We start from the raw sequence: 16,059 nt of genomic DNA, 5'->3' as shown, positions 1-16,059 counted from the left end.
TGTTATCTACATATTGATTGATTGATTTAAATTATACAGGGTGCTTCCTGTAACAGGAGCAATAAATTAAACTGTAGGCTGTACTCCTCAAACTGACCAACATTTGTTCAGCAACTTTTGAAAATAACTCATGTTTTGATTTTTATTACACTTTAAAGTTTATTCTAAGACGCAATGTATTGCAAATTTTGTTATGTTTAAAGCGTGACAAGCAACGTCAAACACACTGATGTCAGCGTACATTGAAGACAATATTTATTTTGTATGAAAAACAGGAAGTCTAAAGAATTCATAATTTTTAAAAGTTGCTGATCAAATGTTCGTCAGTTTGAGGAGTACAGCCTTTAGTTTAATTTATTGCTCCTGTTACAGGAAGCACCCTGTATACATATTGATAATAATTCACTTTTGGTACGCAAAGTGTATGTGTATACATAAAACAGAGAACAAAAACATGAAAATTCTCATGGTAATAAGTGTGACCTTCTATCAATAAAGGGTAATGCAGCGTGTTGATGTGTTCGTAACAGTCTCCGCTGGAGGCCAATTTGTGTCCAATGTTGCGGTCACCCCAATTTAACCAGCACAGTGTCCGGCAGTATGTCACCACTTAACAGACATTTGCCTCAAATATGACTGTATTTATCAGTGAAGGATTAGTTTTTTTAATTATTGATGAGTAGGGATAATGTTATAAAGATAAATGTTATTGCACTTTTTGTAGCACCTGTTTTACCAATGCGTGTCACGTCTCCAATTCCATTCTCGACCCAAATGCCTACTTCACGGATGATCTTCTTTCAAAGACCTACGAGCGTTTTTCTTTTTTTTCTTAATGCACCACATTGTACAATGTACAGCGAGTCGTAAAATAAGGCAATTAAGCTAACCCTTACACAAATACGACTACATACGAAAGTGTCACAAGAAAGCCTACTTTCTTGTTTTTCTTTAATCTTTCAATAGTAGGTAATAATCTAATAATTGTTTCAGCACAAATCCTCGTTTAATGGAATACATTTCAATTGACCTGAAAGTTAAAGATAGTTTATCGTAGCTTAAACTGCTTTGGTCGTTTACTGTGCACAAATCGATGCTGGCAAAGCTATCAGTTCTAATGTTTATTGTTATTCGCCTGCTTAATTTTGTAAGGGGGTAATTTGTCACTAAGTTGGTATTTAATAAGAAATTGCATAAGCTGTTCATTGTGGCAGCAATGGCAGCATGCAGAAAGCGGAGTACCGGCGCCGGCGCGGCTAGCGTAGCGGTACCCTGACCCTTCGTGTTTGGCACAAGACATGAACTTGGAGAGTTTATTCGCATTATATTTTTGGGTTAAGTATTTCCATTAGGAACATTTCAGTAGTAAATACTACGAATATTTTTTAGACTCTTTTACCAGTGGTAAGTTGGTGGTAATAGGTAGAGAGCCAATATTTTAATAAATATTGCATCGTTCGTCGTTCCTTGTCCGCATCTTCGCGCACAAGGTTTTTAGGAAATATATCAACGAAAAAAATATATCTATCCGTTCCCCCACGAGGATACGTATGCGTGTTTGGCAGTAAAAGGGACTTATTTTTTTATCTTTTTCTTTATGATTTTGGCATTTAACAGAGATGGTCGAGCATCGCCGCGCCAACATCTAAGAGCCATCTCGCGCTAAAGCTCTCGGGTCGCTTGCTTACTAAATTACAAAATCCCGTGAAAGTGTTTATAGTTACGGTTATCAGTGCACCCCAATTATAAAATATTTACGTGTACAAGTGCGTTAATCTGTGTGCGGTCCGTGCCTGCGCAAGCCCACCGTGACGATCGTAGGTGCGATCGCTGCTTCATCAGCGGTCCAACGTCAAGACGCGGTGTCTGTCGTCCCCGCCTACACCACGGCCGAACTTGGTGAGATCGCTCCGAATCTGCTTGCTCATAGGCTAAAGGCGCCCATCAGGCCCTAAACCTATATCCCTACCCTATGTAGGCAACCTAACTACGACTAAAGCTAGGCCCATAATACTACCCTAATCTACATAATAACTAGACATATTTTGACAGGTCTACTCTTCGACAGCCGCTTGTTAATCCTAAAGAGCCTTAAATAAGCGAATAAATAACATAGGTAGGGACACATATTTACCTTCAACCGACTACCAATTGTTAGATAGTACTCCATAAACGGTATAGTATATAGATCAAGTATTGCACATAGTTTTCCCAGCTTTAATTTATACCAGCACCAACAGGCCACTGTTGGCTTCTACCGACTCATATCGTTTTAGGTCTATAAGGAAGGTAGATCACTTACCTACCAGTTGATTTCAGTTATATCTAGTTTCATCTACCTAGTCTTTTATTAATAACGCCTTATTTTGCCAGCCTTAATTCCAGTACCTCTAGCCTACCACCATCGAGCTAGCTTTGGCCCAAAGCGCGATTATTTAGTAGGAAAGCTGATCTCATAGCCAATTTAGTCCGTTTTTATTATTCACGAATTTAGTTTGGTGCCATTGTTCCACATTTAATAATATTAAATGATATCCTGAAATGGTAAATTATCCTACCTTAACAAGATATCAATCGTATACGTACAGAATAATATATATATGTTGTATTCCAGAGAATCAATTATCATAAAACAAACTATATCGTAACTACTTACATATAACAAGAACGATCTTTAGTATTACCTAGGTACTTTACTCACAATAACCCGACGAAGCCCGCCCGAAGGCATATTGCTCCCCGGAAAGCCCGAAATATCCACATCTGCCGCTCAAAAAAAAGGGATTTCTCTCTGCAACTAGTTGAAACAATACCAACGCAACTTATTTGTAAAAGAGTACACATCTGGCACTATTCATAGTAGTTCTACAAAATACGGTCATTAACAGTAATACATTACGCAAGGGACTACCTACGCAAGGGTTGTTAGCCTGCCATTGTCTCCATTTACAGGACGCCAGCGTGAACACCATCACGTACGGGCTCAAATGCGCGGCTCAAACTCAGACGATACGAACGAATAATTTTAAGAGACATGCTAAATCAGTCAGGAACAACATCGAGGCCCAGTAAGATTCGCGATATACTACACGGCAAAACAATAACCAAAAGGATAAAATGCCTACGAATGTGCTACCTAGGACACATCCTAAGACGGCCGAAACCGCACCTCCTAGAAGTAGCATATAACTATAGAGCCAAAAAACTTGAAGTTGGCAGACCAATCTACACTTGGGAAAACTCGCTGACACAGGACATGGAATATTGCACCAGGCATCCATCTGAGTGGATCAACATGGCAGACGACGAAGGCGAATTCATCTAAGCAGCAAGAGAAATATATCAACTGGACGAAACCGACAGCGAATCAGACGAAGAAGAAACAGCACCTCGAATCGACGAGCAAATGCCATCTCATGAGAACATCGACGCTTGATACAAGATACTACGAAGATCGAAACGGAAACGGCGAGCAGCATATCACCAACGCTCTCCTTCAACGACATAACCTACCCCACCTATCTTCCAATATTGGCTTGAGGCTGCATAGCCGGCTGATTGTAACTATCCCTCCCCATCCCAGAGCGTGTCACTCCCTTAAAATTTCGTCCCCTGGTATGCCGGCTAGTCCGGAGCGGGCATGTCCCCGGCTGGGTGTGGCGCATTCTTGTCTTGTCTTCTTCTTGTCTTGTCTTCTTTATGATTTTGGCATTTAACAGTCCGGTTTTTTGGTATGCTCATATTGCTCATCTTTATCAGCAGATCATTCTAATTCTAATCCCATTTGATAATTAGGTAAGTTTGTGTCCGAATCTTGGCAACTGTTTATCGTATAATACGTAGGTAATATAAGTACGCTGCCGCTGTAAGCGTTTGGCGCCGACCGCAGCTCGCAGGGGCAAATAACATAATGCTTCGAGGCGGGTAATGAGTGCTGTTGGTTTTATTTCGCTTGCGAGGCGAAACTGCTTTATTGTTCGGATATTTGCAGATATAACTGTTGGATTGGAACCGGTTTTCAATACAACTGATTGGCTAAGTGGTAGTCTATATTAGATACCCATAAATGGATTATCGGTCAAATCAATTTAGTAACTGGATTTTGATGTTACGGGTGTAACTGGCGCCATATACTCGTAGGTATGTAAGAGACATGTATTTGTTGAATGAAATTATCAATTTATTTGTAAACAATCTCTTTTATTAGAATGTGATAATAAAAAATAAATTATTTAGTGGTTAGGTAATGGATGATACAATCATTATATCATATAAAACCCATTTTAATCGTAATTGTTTTCCTAAGAGTTCTGTAAGAGTTCTAAGGGCCACCCCACATTTGGCGTCTTTCGGGCATCGGCGTCTGGTCAGCGCTATGGAAAATGACGTCGCTGCGCAGTTGCGTCGAGCAGCGGCTATAGCGCTGACGAGACGCCGACGCCCGAAAGACGCCAAATGTGGGGTGGCCCTAACTGTACCTGCATTTCAAAAAGCCGTAGACAAGATACAATGATACAGGCTTAACATATCTGTTGAGCCCATCTACATATTGTAGGTAGATATGTACTTACTGTAGGTAGTTATGTACATATCATATAATTGATAGTTATTGTACATTAGACTATACAGGTCTGACAGGCAATTCCGATTGTTCGCCTCATAAGGCGCGGGTAATCTATACATTTCGCCATACCCCTCGCGGATGCACACGCGTGCTCTCTTCAATAATCAGTTTCCTTCGTTGCAGCACCAGCACCATGCGCAGGCGACCGAAACTTCCTCAGTTATTGCTTCCATTTATTTAAAGTTAATTAATGTGTATTTACGTAGAAATTTTGTGAAATGCGATTATTTGGAATGACAAAAAATCTACAATTGCCGTTGCATGACCTACGATTTATTTATTTTCTACAATTAACAATCATTACATACATCTGCCATTGTTATTACTGTCTACTTATAACAAAATCAGTAAATACATATCACGATATTTGACAAAATATATTGAAACTAGCTTTTGCCCGCAGCTTCGCACGCGCAGGAGAGTTTTTTTTTTATGAATTTTGAAAAATCGTTTCTTAGTGGACCCTTAGACCTTATAAGCAACCTACTTGCCAAATTTGGACTTTCTAGTCCCAGCGGTTTGGGCTGTGCGTTGATTTAAGTCAGTCAGTCAGGTCTTTCACGTTTATATATATATATATATATATATATATATATATAGATTTAGTCTCATTTTTTCATTGCGATAAAATCAGTATTTTATCACATTTTGTTCCGCAAAGAAAACGTGTAGGTACTTGGGTATGGACAAATATTATAGACAAATTTTATAATTATTGATTCTATGCAATTGAAACAACGCTCAAGTTATGTTTATACAGTTGTGTCCACTGTCCACTGGTACATGTGTGTTTTATTATTATGTAACTATATACAATTTGTTCCTGTTTAATGTCAGAAAAATATCTTCCTTATTTAGTCAGAAGATGCAACGCATGGTTTTAATTCAAGCTTGTGTACTATTATTGTTCGGTATACCATATAATTATCAATGGTAATTATTCTCATTTGCCTATACTTCTTCTTACTTATATCGTTTCAGATATTATTCCATGGCTGTTTGATCGTAGTATTCTTCAGTTTCGTAAGTGAAGGATGCATAATATTAATATTCGTAGCTTTATTTGACGTTCATAAGCGCATTGTAACATGCCTACTTGGAAAATAATCTTATCTTTATTGTGTGGACACTCTCAGATTACTTCTATTAATCAAAGGCGACGGTCAATTTATTGCATTGAAATAAGGTGTAAAATGTAAACATAACTACTTGTTGTTTGTATGTACCATACTCCAGCACATTTTTTTATCGTTTTACTATTGATACCTACAATCAAGTAGATATCTTGGGTACTAATCAGATAGAGTCGTCGTTGTTGGATACGGAGTAGACTTTTTTAAATTCCAGAGTATCAGATCAGCCAAGTCTCAGTTTCATTGCAGTTGCTACAACATGCATAGTATGGGTATAGCTTCTTTACACGTTATGGGAATGGTATGATACATACAAATTCATATTTATGAAGATTATAAAACTCGTACTCATAGAAGGTGTAACTCAATGAAGGTGTGTGTAAGAATTCCCGCCTAAAACAACTGTATCAACAGTACGGGTGGTATGGGTGACATTGTCAAGCAAAAGGTTACTTAACAACGCCGCGCTGTGTGGATGGCATGCCTTAGCAGTCCAGTTTACACTCCACGTAGTCGTTACGGTGTAGTTACTGTAAAGTCATACAATGACATTGGGAATCATTTTAATTAAGTAGCGTTTCAGATTTGACGAAACGAGACTACCTAAAGGTTGAACACGCCAAAACTGGGGCATGTACAATCGACTATTGCTATGCAAATAATAGAGATATACAAACTTTTATGGCACCTACTTGGTCACAAGACACTGGCCTATAATGTTATCAAGTTTTTTTAAATTATGTTTATTCGTTGTCAAAATGTCGAGCAAACAACATCAACAACGCGAGCGAATTTTGCACGAATACGTAGAAAATTCATTACTGAGCTACAGAGATATCGCGAAACGACTGAAATGTCCTCAATCTACGGTTTGTCGCGTATTAAAAAAGTTCCGTGCGCACCTAACAATAGATCGGAAGCCAGGAAGTGGAGGCGTGCAGGGTGTCAAGAATAAAAAAAAGGACGAGAAGGTGGTGAACATGTTTGCCTCAAATCCTAAGATTTCGTCTCGCGATGTTGCTAAAAAAGTTAAAATGTCTCAGTCCTATGTTCAAAAAGTGAAACGTAGGGCTGGCCTAAGGAGTTATAAGGCCCAGGCAGCACCAGATCGAGACTCGAAACAGAACTCATCCGCGAAGAAACGGTCTCGAAAACTTTATGAGAATTTCATAACCAAATTTGCATGCGTCGTCATGGACGACGAAACATACATAAAAGGTGACTTTAAACAAATTCCTGGGCAAGAGTTCTATACCAGCCTAAGTAGAGTAGACGCCCCTGAAGAGTGTAAATTAAAAAAACGTTCGAAATTTCCAAAAAAGTACCTGCTTTGGCAAGCAATATGTAGCTGTGGGAAAAGAAGTCGGCCGTTTATTACTACCGGGACAATAAACGGCGATATTTATAGAAAAGAGTGTTTGCAGAAACGTTTGCTACCTTTCATAAGAAAGCATGACTCACCACCTTTGTTTTGGCCAGATTTAGCCAGTTGCCACTACTCAAAACCAGTGATGGAATGGTATGCTGCAAATGGGATCGTGGTGGTACCAAAAGTGTGCAACCCCCCAAATAGTCCGGAACTGCGGCCCGTTGAAGAGTACTGGAGTATTATGAAGGGAATTTTAAAAAAGAAAGGCGGCGGAGTAAAATCGGTCCCTGAACTACAAAAGATGTGGACATGGGCGTCAAGACAGTGTTCTATTAACATGGTGCAAAGTCTTATGAGCCGTGTACGTAGGAAAGTTAGAAAAATGGCTTACTGTGTAGACCAAATCTAAAATATGGAATGTTATTTTAAACAGCGTTAAATATGCTATTAAATGTGTAAAACATAATATACTTTTTCACTTTTATTATAATTTTGTACTACATTTTGTGTGCCCCAGTTTTGGCGTGTTCAACCTTTATCTACGTATATATACTTACTTAGGTACTTAAAAAGTTTGACGAACATGCACTTTTAGACGAAAATTAAAAAGCACCTTTAAATAAATTTGGTAAATGTATATTGACGAAGAAAGACTTTCTAAGTTAATTTGTATGTAAATAAATTGGATGGTAGTTGTAGCCTATCGGTCTTTAGTTACATCGAAATCGGATTTGGCTTTTACATCAGTCGCAATCGTTTCGTGAGTCGAAAGGGTTCTCGCCAAGCAAAGGTAGCCGCTAGGACATGTGTTTGCATATTCAAATTCATGCTTTTTTTGTTTTCTTGCGCACGAAATATTCAGCTTTGCTCTAACAATGACTACTTACTAAAAAACTTCTGGAATATCTGGAAAAATATTCGAGGAATGGTAAAAGGTTCCTAAGTGAATATATTATATTTTTTCCTCGGAATTATTTTCATAATCCCGACAAGGTTAAGTACCTACTACCTACATATATGATGACAATTTGCTACTTTTATTTTGACTATTCATGATTATAAGAAATACCGCTTTGGTTCATTAGCTTCCGTTTTAACTTAAACTTTCAAAAATCAGCTTTAATAAAATATTTATTTTAAAAAATCAGCGATTTTAAAAGGAATAATCATTTATTTACAAATTAAAGATTTTGTTTATCAATGTAAAAGTTTTAAATTTCCGAAATTTGGATTCCAAAAGAAACGTCGACCTACATTTCGTCGAATTCCAAACAGTTGTGTCAGGCTCCTCAATGTGTCAAGTGTACTCGAAAGAATTGCACGTATTTACAGATTCCCTTTGCAAATCAAATACGGTAAAATAGGCGGTTTTGCTTTGCTGGCTCTGTACAGCTCGTAGAAGGGCTTTTTCTAAAATAAATATCGAAAACCCGATTCTTTCAAATCTGGACGTTCTTGGGCTCATTCTACTCAGAATCGACAGCACTTTCCATCCTACCATTAAAAAAAGATGTCCCAAAATGTCCATTCCATTTATTTATTTATCGTATGGCATTTATTTTACACTACGTCACGTTTTTAGTATGAGAAAAATTTTCACTTGTATGTAACGTGACTAGGGCTTGCAAATATTCGAAACTTTCAGATATTCGAATATTCGACTTTTTCTGACGACGTATTCGAATATTCGAATAATTATTCGAATATTATAAAAAATAAGAAAAGGAACGAGAAATCGGTTTATTATCGTTTTATTCAAAAGCTTTTTTCACATATTGCTAAAACTAAGGATATTTGGCAGAAATTCACTTAATTTACTAGATTTTATCATCCTATTATTTATAAGATGCCCACATTTATAAAAACAAGTAAAACGCCAAAATTAGACGTATTTAATATTTCTAGATAAAACTTATTATAAATGCGTCGTTGCGTGAAATAATATAACTTTAACCATCCAAACACCTAGGTATGTAAGATATTTTTTTTAGTAGGTAATTATTTTCCGATTTAAATTAACTTGTAATCACTCAGAAGCCTGTAAAAAGGCCTTTAATTTCATTGTATTTTGAATCTTTATTGACTTTATTTGTTTTGGCAAGTTATTATTCCTAATGGTCGGCTAATTATATAATATTGGAATATTTAAGGGAAAAAGTTAGTTGAGTACTGAGTGGATTATTCGTCAGCTAAAGGTGCATGGTTAGATTACCAAGTTGGGCAGGTTTGGTATGATTAAATTTGAGAATTGCGATAAGTGACAAGGTTTAGACTTCAAAAATTCGCTTAACGTACGCTTGTACTGAATAAACAGAATGACCCTTTAACTTAAAACTTACGCACCGTAAAAATAACATACTTTTTGATTTCGTTTTCTTTTAAATTGAGTTAGGTTTCACTGTATTCACGAAGTCTATCGAGAGGAATACTGTAAAAATATTATTTCCTTCGTGTTTGGGTACCTATCGTTCCTCATTCACTGTAAATACCCGTAAAACACACAGAAACTCTAACTACAGCGGATGACATAGATTTTTTTATAGTAATAAAAAATATTCGAATATTCGAAACCTGAGCGGCCGAATATTCGAATATCAAAACAGGTCGAATATTCGACAAATTCGAATATTCGAATTGCAAGCCCTAAACGTGACGTAGTGGAATGTACAATTTTCATACAAAATTTTGGGACACCTTTTTTAATGGTAGGATGGAGAGTGCTGTCGATTCTGAGTAGAATGAGCCCAAGAACGTCCAGATTTGAAAGAATCGGGTTTTCGATATTTATTTTAGAAAAAGCCCAGAAACAGAATGTTTTATATTTATACAACTCTTTTCTACTCTGGCCAAAAACATAGGTAAAAGTATACAATAAAATAAATTTTATTGATTGTTTTTTCTTCGTGGATCTCTCATCAGCACTCCGTTGCGTAACTGTTCTTTTAGGTAGTTAGTAATCAGCAGGCCCTTTGGTTTGGCTAGGCGCCAGCCCTTTTGGACACAAGGTCCGCCGGAAGGACAGAATTGGATGACCTCATTATGTTGATGTGTTAATAATTAAAATTAAATTCATTTATTTCTAAACAAAATAACACAGCACATAACAGTGAACTATAAATAAACTTAAAAACATTAAAACATTTAAACTATATTATGGTTCTGATTAACTACGAATGAGGGTACGGATTGCATTGTGTACAGTTCTTACTTCAAAATCACAGTAGATAACAGTGAACTATAAATAAACTTAAAAACATATAACTATTTATATTATGGTTGTCATTTCTGATTAACTACGAATAAGGGTACGGATTGCATTGTATATTATTGTTGCACAGTTACTTCAAAATTAGAATGCGCCATAACTGCTACAAGGAACTTTTAATTCATTAGGTATAAATAATTAAATCAATATAAAATAAACTGACTGACGATATCTGCGTAGACTTAAAACATCTAACACCTTCCTCCGTGAAGCTCCCAAAATCTGATCAATTTAGTCCTATGTATTTTCTTATTCGACGTTTGAAAGCCGTCTTTACATATACTGATGGTATCGCGGCCATTTGATTTGACCTATATATTTTATAGTCCAATTATTACCATCCCTGTATCAGCACGTCTATAAAACCGGGTTGACATGTGGAGTTATTATTTATGCCTGTCACGCATAGAATGCGTTTGTGTCACAGGAGAGGGAAACGAAAATTCATTTGCCACAACACGTCGGTAAACTGGGTAAAAAGAAATGCGAACGAACGTGAGGATACGTTTGTCCATAGAATAATATGGCTACGTCAATAAGAGGAAACCGCATTTAACAAACCAACATTTTGCTTTCACTACTAAACGCCAAATAAGGCTTCAATGGTGTTATTTTGGACAATACACATATAAATCGTTCGTATAGAAATCATCATGGGGCGTTGCGTCGCTACGTCGCGTTCGTTTGACATACAATATTATTATGTCTATAACAAACTACGAAATGAATTGCATTATTTGCATCATACAGGACTTTCGACGCTCCTTAATATACTTAAGAAAGTAAATTTTGTGATACGAGATCGTAAAGGGCGGGCCTTTGGATTATTACCACTGTTATATTATTTACTGTTAATTAACAACAGCAACTCGCAGGGGAAGCAAATGTCAGTTCAGGTAAAGACATCAGGATATTACAAAATAATACTGCATTAAATAATACGTTCGGAACAATAGTTAAATTCCATACATTATGCATATCTCAAAGTAAAAGTGCATGTCAAGGTCTCCGTTTAGGTTCTGTGTACTCTGATGTCGTCATCTAATTGGGCGTCTTGTTTAGATGCTTGCGTAATGGGCTAATTGTTCTTATTGCATGCTAGATGCTAATGTTATACAATAAGTACTGTAAAGTCCTTTGGTGATTCTTTGTTATTGACTTTGGTTTTTCAAATGATGTAAGTGTTCTCTGACTTTCAATGATGGTCTTAAGATAATAAATGGTTTCTTTATGAAGCCATATATTCAATACTATATTTAAGAAATTACGTAGGTACGTTCAGTATTTTATTTAAACGTGTTTATTTCTATCTAAATGCTAATCTATAATGTATCATTATCTTCACAATCTATCTTTGTAACATCAAAGCGGGTAAGGAAGCAATAGATTGCATTAAATGTTGTTCCGTTTCCTAAATAAGTAAGGCCTATCGGATCAGGGTTTGGCCGATTTCACAACGCGCCCACGCCCTATGCTTGAAGCCAGAGAAGTAGGAGTGTCAATATACTTCGTGTAGTAAAATTAAGCACTACCTTATATTAATTTAGAGACACAACTGCAGCTTAACCCGGCGTTATACGACCAGGTAACCATAATTAGTATAATTACATTTGGATTCGTCATGCTTTCTTGCGAATATTCCAATTTAGATCCTACACGTAAATAAGATAGAAGATGCAGGTTGCAAATTTTATATAACTTCATCAAGTCCGAACACGAAATACAAGTTATACAAGACACGAATGTCGGAATTCTAGATCTTTATCGACAATGCAGTCACGTCCCATCACTATCTGACCAAAATGTTTATATAGCTCTATAAAGTCAGACTTCACTATATATCTGTCGCAGGGAAATGATCAAAACAGAGATTTGAACAAATCTCTAAGGGATATGATCAAATCACGCAGGATGTTAAAATGGCGAATCCATATCATCATTTCCCTAGAAAAATTCAGTCATTTGACCAAATCACTGACTCTGTTTAGTGAAAAGACAAAATCGGCCAATAAACGAGAAACGCTTTTTCATTTCACTAGATTTGTTTAGGAATTTGACAAAATCCCTAACCACGACAGTAAGTTGACGAAACGAACTCAAAAAGTCAACTAGTTTTATCATTTCGCTAAACAGGTTTAGTGAAATGATAAAGTCTCAACTGGAAGATGGTATATGGTGAATTGATTAAATCTCTGAACGGTTTAGTGAAATGACGAAAGCAAGTACAGAATAAAACAGTTTACTCTACAGTTAAGCGATTTGATCAAATCTCTGACTAGATTAAGTGAAATGGTAAAATAAAATGTCAATACTACTGTAGGTATCAAAGTTGTTTATTATTTTAATCGAATACAAGAATAGGTGATTGTAAACTGAAACATTATATTTAATTAATTATTAAGAGGGTTTGTCTTTTTAATTACTATAATTATACCATACTTTCTTACTACAATAGACAATGGTAAAGTTACCTTCTGATGGTAAAGTTGCCAGTTTTGACGGTAATGAAAAACGAAGCTACAAGTGCGTCAAACGTAATTTTAATTGAGTACTTTCCTCTACTTCAAATTAATTATTTCACACCGTGCACGAAACAAAGCACCAGATAATTATTAGAAAAACATAGACAGCAGTTTAAAATAACTGCTGTAACATACCTACTTTCTATTTAATAAATTAGTTCAGAGATTTAATCAAATCACCATATACCATCTTCCAGTTGAGACTTTATCATTTCACTAAACCTGTTTAGCGAAATGATAAAACTAGTTGACTTTTTGAGTTCGTTTCGTCAACTTACTGTTGTGGTTAGGGATTTTGTCAAATTCCTAAACAAATCTAGTGAAATGAAAAAGCGTTTCGCGTTTATAGGCCGATTTTGTCTTTTCACTAAACAGAGTCAGTGATTTGGTCAAATGACTGATTTTTTCTAGGGAAATGATGATATGGATTCGCCATTTTAACATCCTGCGTGATTTGATCATATCCCTTAGAGATTTGTTCAAATCTCTGTTTTGATCATTTCCCTGCGACATATCTAAGACCGTTCACTCGACGGTAGAGCCCTATTCAACAGCATTACCTATTAAGTTGGTAAGAGCATCTCACGTAAACGGTAAATCGAATTTATTTTTTCTGTAGGTACTATGATAAGGTGTTTTATGCTGAATTGGAACGGCTGATTAAGAGGGACATTGAAGTATTTTTGGAAAAAATATTATGACAATTAAATTGTGATCCAATGTTTTAAAGAAATAAGGCACATGGTATAGAATATGGTTAAAATATATTCATACACACTGTTATAATAACACAACAGTGCGATGATTTTTAATGGGCGTATTTATCTAATTTAGTAATCAATGCGGTCAATTTTAATTTTTAACCGCCTTAAAAAAAACCGGCCAAGTGCGAGTCGGACTCGCGCACGGAGGTTTCCGCACAATCAACAAAAAATAGAGCAAAACAAGCAAAAAAACGGTCACCCATCCAAGTACTGACCCCGCCCGACGTTGCTTAACTTCGGTCAAAAATCACGTTTGTTGTATGGGAGCCCCACTTAAATCTTTATTTTATTCTGTTTTTAGTTAGTATTTGTTGTTATAGCGGCAACAGAAATACATCATCTGTGAAAATTTTAACTGTCTAGCTATCACGGTTCGTGAGATACAGCCTGGTGACAGATGGACGGACGGACGGACGGACGGACGGATGGACAGCGGAGTCTTAGTAATAGGGTCCCGTTTTTACCCTTTGGGTACGGAACCCTAAAAAGGAGGTTCTCAGTTTGACCCGTATGTATGTATGTATGTATGTATGTATATTTGTTCGCGATTATCTCGCGTTTGGCTGAACCGATTTTGATGCGGTTTTCAGAAAAGTGTTTCTTACATTCTGGAGAAGGTTTTAGTATACATAGATCTGAGCTGATGCTGAACCCTGGCTGTACCTAGTGGAACTCAGGTTTGGTGCAACATAGGCCCATGCTATTTTGGTCATCCGTCACATCTTGATGAGCACTTGGGAGAGCAGTACCCAAGATAGAGCTGATGCTGAACCCTAGCTGTACTTAGTGAAACTCAGGTTTGGTGCAACATAGGCCCACGCTATTTTGGTCTTCCGTCACATCTTGATGAGCACTTGGGAGAGCAGTACCCAAGATAGAGCTGATGCTGAACCCTGGCTGTACCTAGTGAAACTCAGGTTTTGTGCAACATAGGCCAATGCTATTTTGGTCATCCTATGTTCAATCAATCCTATGTTGCAGAGTTCCACTAGGTGGGTCGATCAACTTTTTTCAAACCGCCTGCGGTTTCCAGAAAAGTGTTTGTTACAGTCTGGAGAAAGTTTTAGTACAGGGATGGTTTGAAAAACCAATCGGACCCGGTAGGTGGCGATGCTATCGGTATTTGCTATCGGTACCTACCAACAAATTTAAGTTGCTGAAACCGATTTAGATAAAATAGTGGGAGTGGGAGTCGGACTCGGACTGGGAATGGGAGTGGGAGTGGGAGCAATATACATACAAATAGTTTAGCACCAAAACGTCATATTATGTTGTGTCGCGATTAGGGTTGCCAGATGGTCGGGATTTGGCGGGATTCTCCCGATTTTTAGCATGTGTTCCCGATTCCCGATAAAGTGAAAATTGTCCCGAAAAACAGCTTTACATTATAAAACAATAATTTCAAAGAATTTATACTATTTTTATATAAAAACGTCTATGGTCAGAGCAGCTGACGTAGTGCCAATAAATAATAATGTAAAATATCGTTGCTTTTTAGGGTTCCGTAGCCAAATGGCAAAAAACGGAACCCTTATAGATTCGTCATGTTTGTCTGTCTGTCCGTCCGTATGTCACAGCCACTTTTCTCCGAAACTATAAGAACTATACTGTTGAAACTTGGTAAGTAGATGTATTCTGTGAACCGCATTAAGATTTTCACACAAAAATAGAAAAAAAACAATAAATTTTTGGGGTTCCCCATACTTCGAACTGAAACTCAAAAATTTTTTTTTCATCAAACCCATACGTGTGGGGTATCTATGGATAGGTCTTCAAAAATGATATTGAGGTTTCTAATATCATTTTTTTCTAAACTGAATAGTTTGCGCGAGAGACACTTCCAAAGTGGTAAAATGTGTGTCCCCCCCCTGTAACTTCTAAAATAAGAGAATGATAATACTAAAAAAAATATATGATGTACATTACCATGTAAACTTCCACCGAAAATTGGTTTGAACGAGATCTAGTAAGTAGTTTTTTTTTATACGTCATAAATCGCCTAAATACGGAACCCTTCATGGGCGAGTCCGACTCGCACTTGGCCGCTTTTTTAAATAATACAATTACCTATTTTAATTTGAATGGTTTTTTTCCCGACTTAAGTCCAAAAATCCCGATAAATTGATATTTTTTCCCGATAATAGCGCCTTTCGATCTGGCAACCAAAGAGTAAAGTAAGTATATAGGTAAAGAGAGCCCTCTTGAAGCATTTTATGGAAACTCATTTGAAAGAGCCATCTCTGATTCTCCGCCGATACTAAGTATGTTTGTGTGCGTGCACAACTACATATGCATCCATACGTGTACTTTCGTTCCACATAATATTAGGTCTACTCGGGCGGTTTACAAGTCCATTTTTTGTTTGGTTTCTTGTAACAAAAA

The 16,059-nt window shown here is 36.8% G+C and overlaps 1 protein-coding gene and 1 long non-coding RNA gene across 4 annotated transcripts in view; one reads left to right on the top strand and one right to left on the bottom strand.

Annotated features, from left to right (window-relative positions):
* Positions 1-16,059, top strand: part of LOC134657875 (protein MTSS 1) — a 169,634-nt gene that overhangs the window by 72,786 nt on the left and 80,789 nt on the right. The gene's annotated exons all lie outside the window — the stretch shown is intronic.
* LOC134658818 (uncharacterized) overlaps positions 1-16,059 on the bottom strand; it is a 73,514-nt gene that overhangs the window by 143 nt on the left and 57,312 nt on the right. The gene's annotated exons all lie outside the window — the stretch shown is intronic.

This window comes from Cydia amplana, chromosome 2 (assembly GCF_948474715.1).
Source record: "Cydia amplana chromosome 2, ilCydAmpl1.1, whole genome shotgun sequence".
Classification (NCBI taxonomy): Eukaryota; Metazoa; Arthropoda; class Insecta; order Lepidoptera; family Tortricidae; genus Cydia; species Cydia amplana.
Note: the sequence above shows the minus strand (reverse complement) of the source record. Positions and strands in the feature narration are given on the sequence as shown.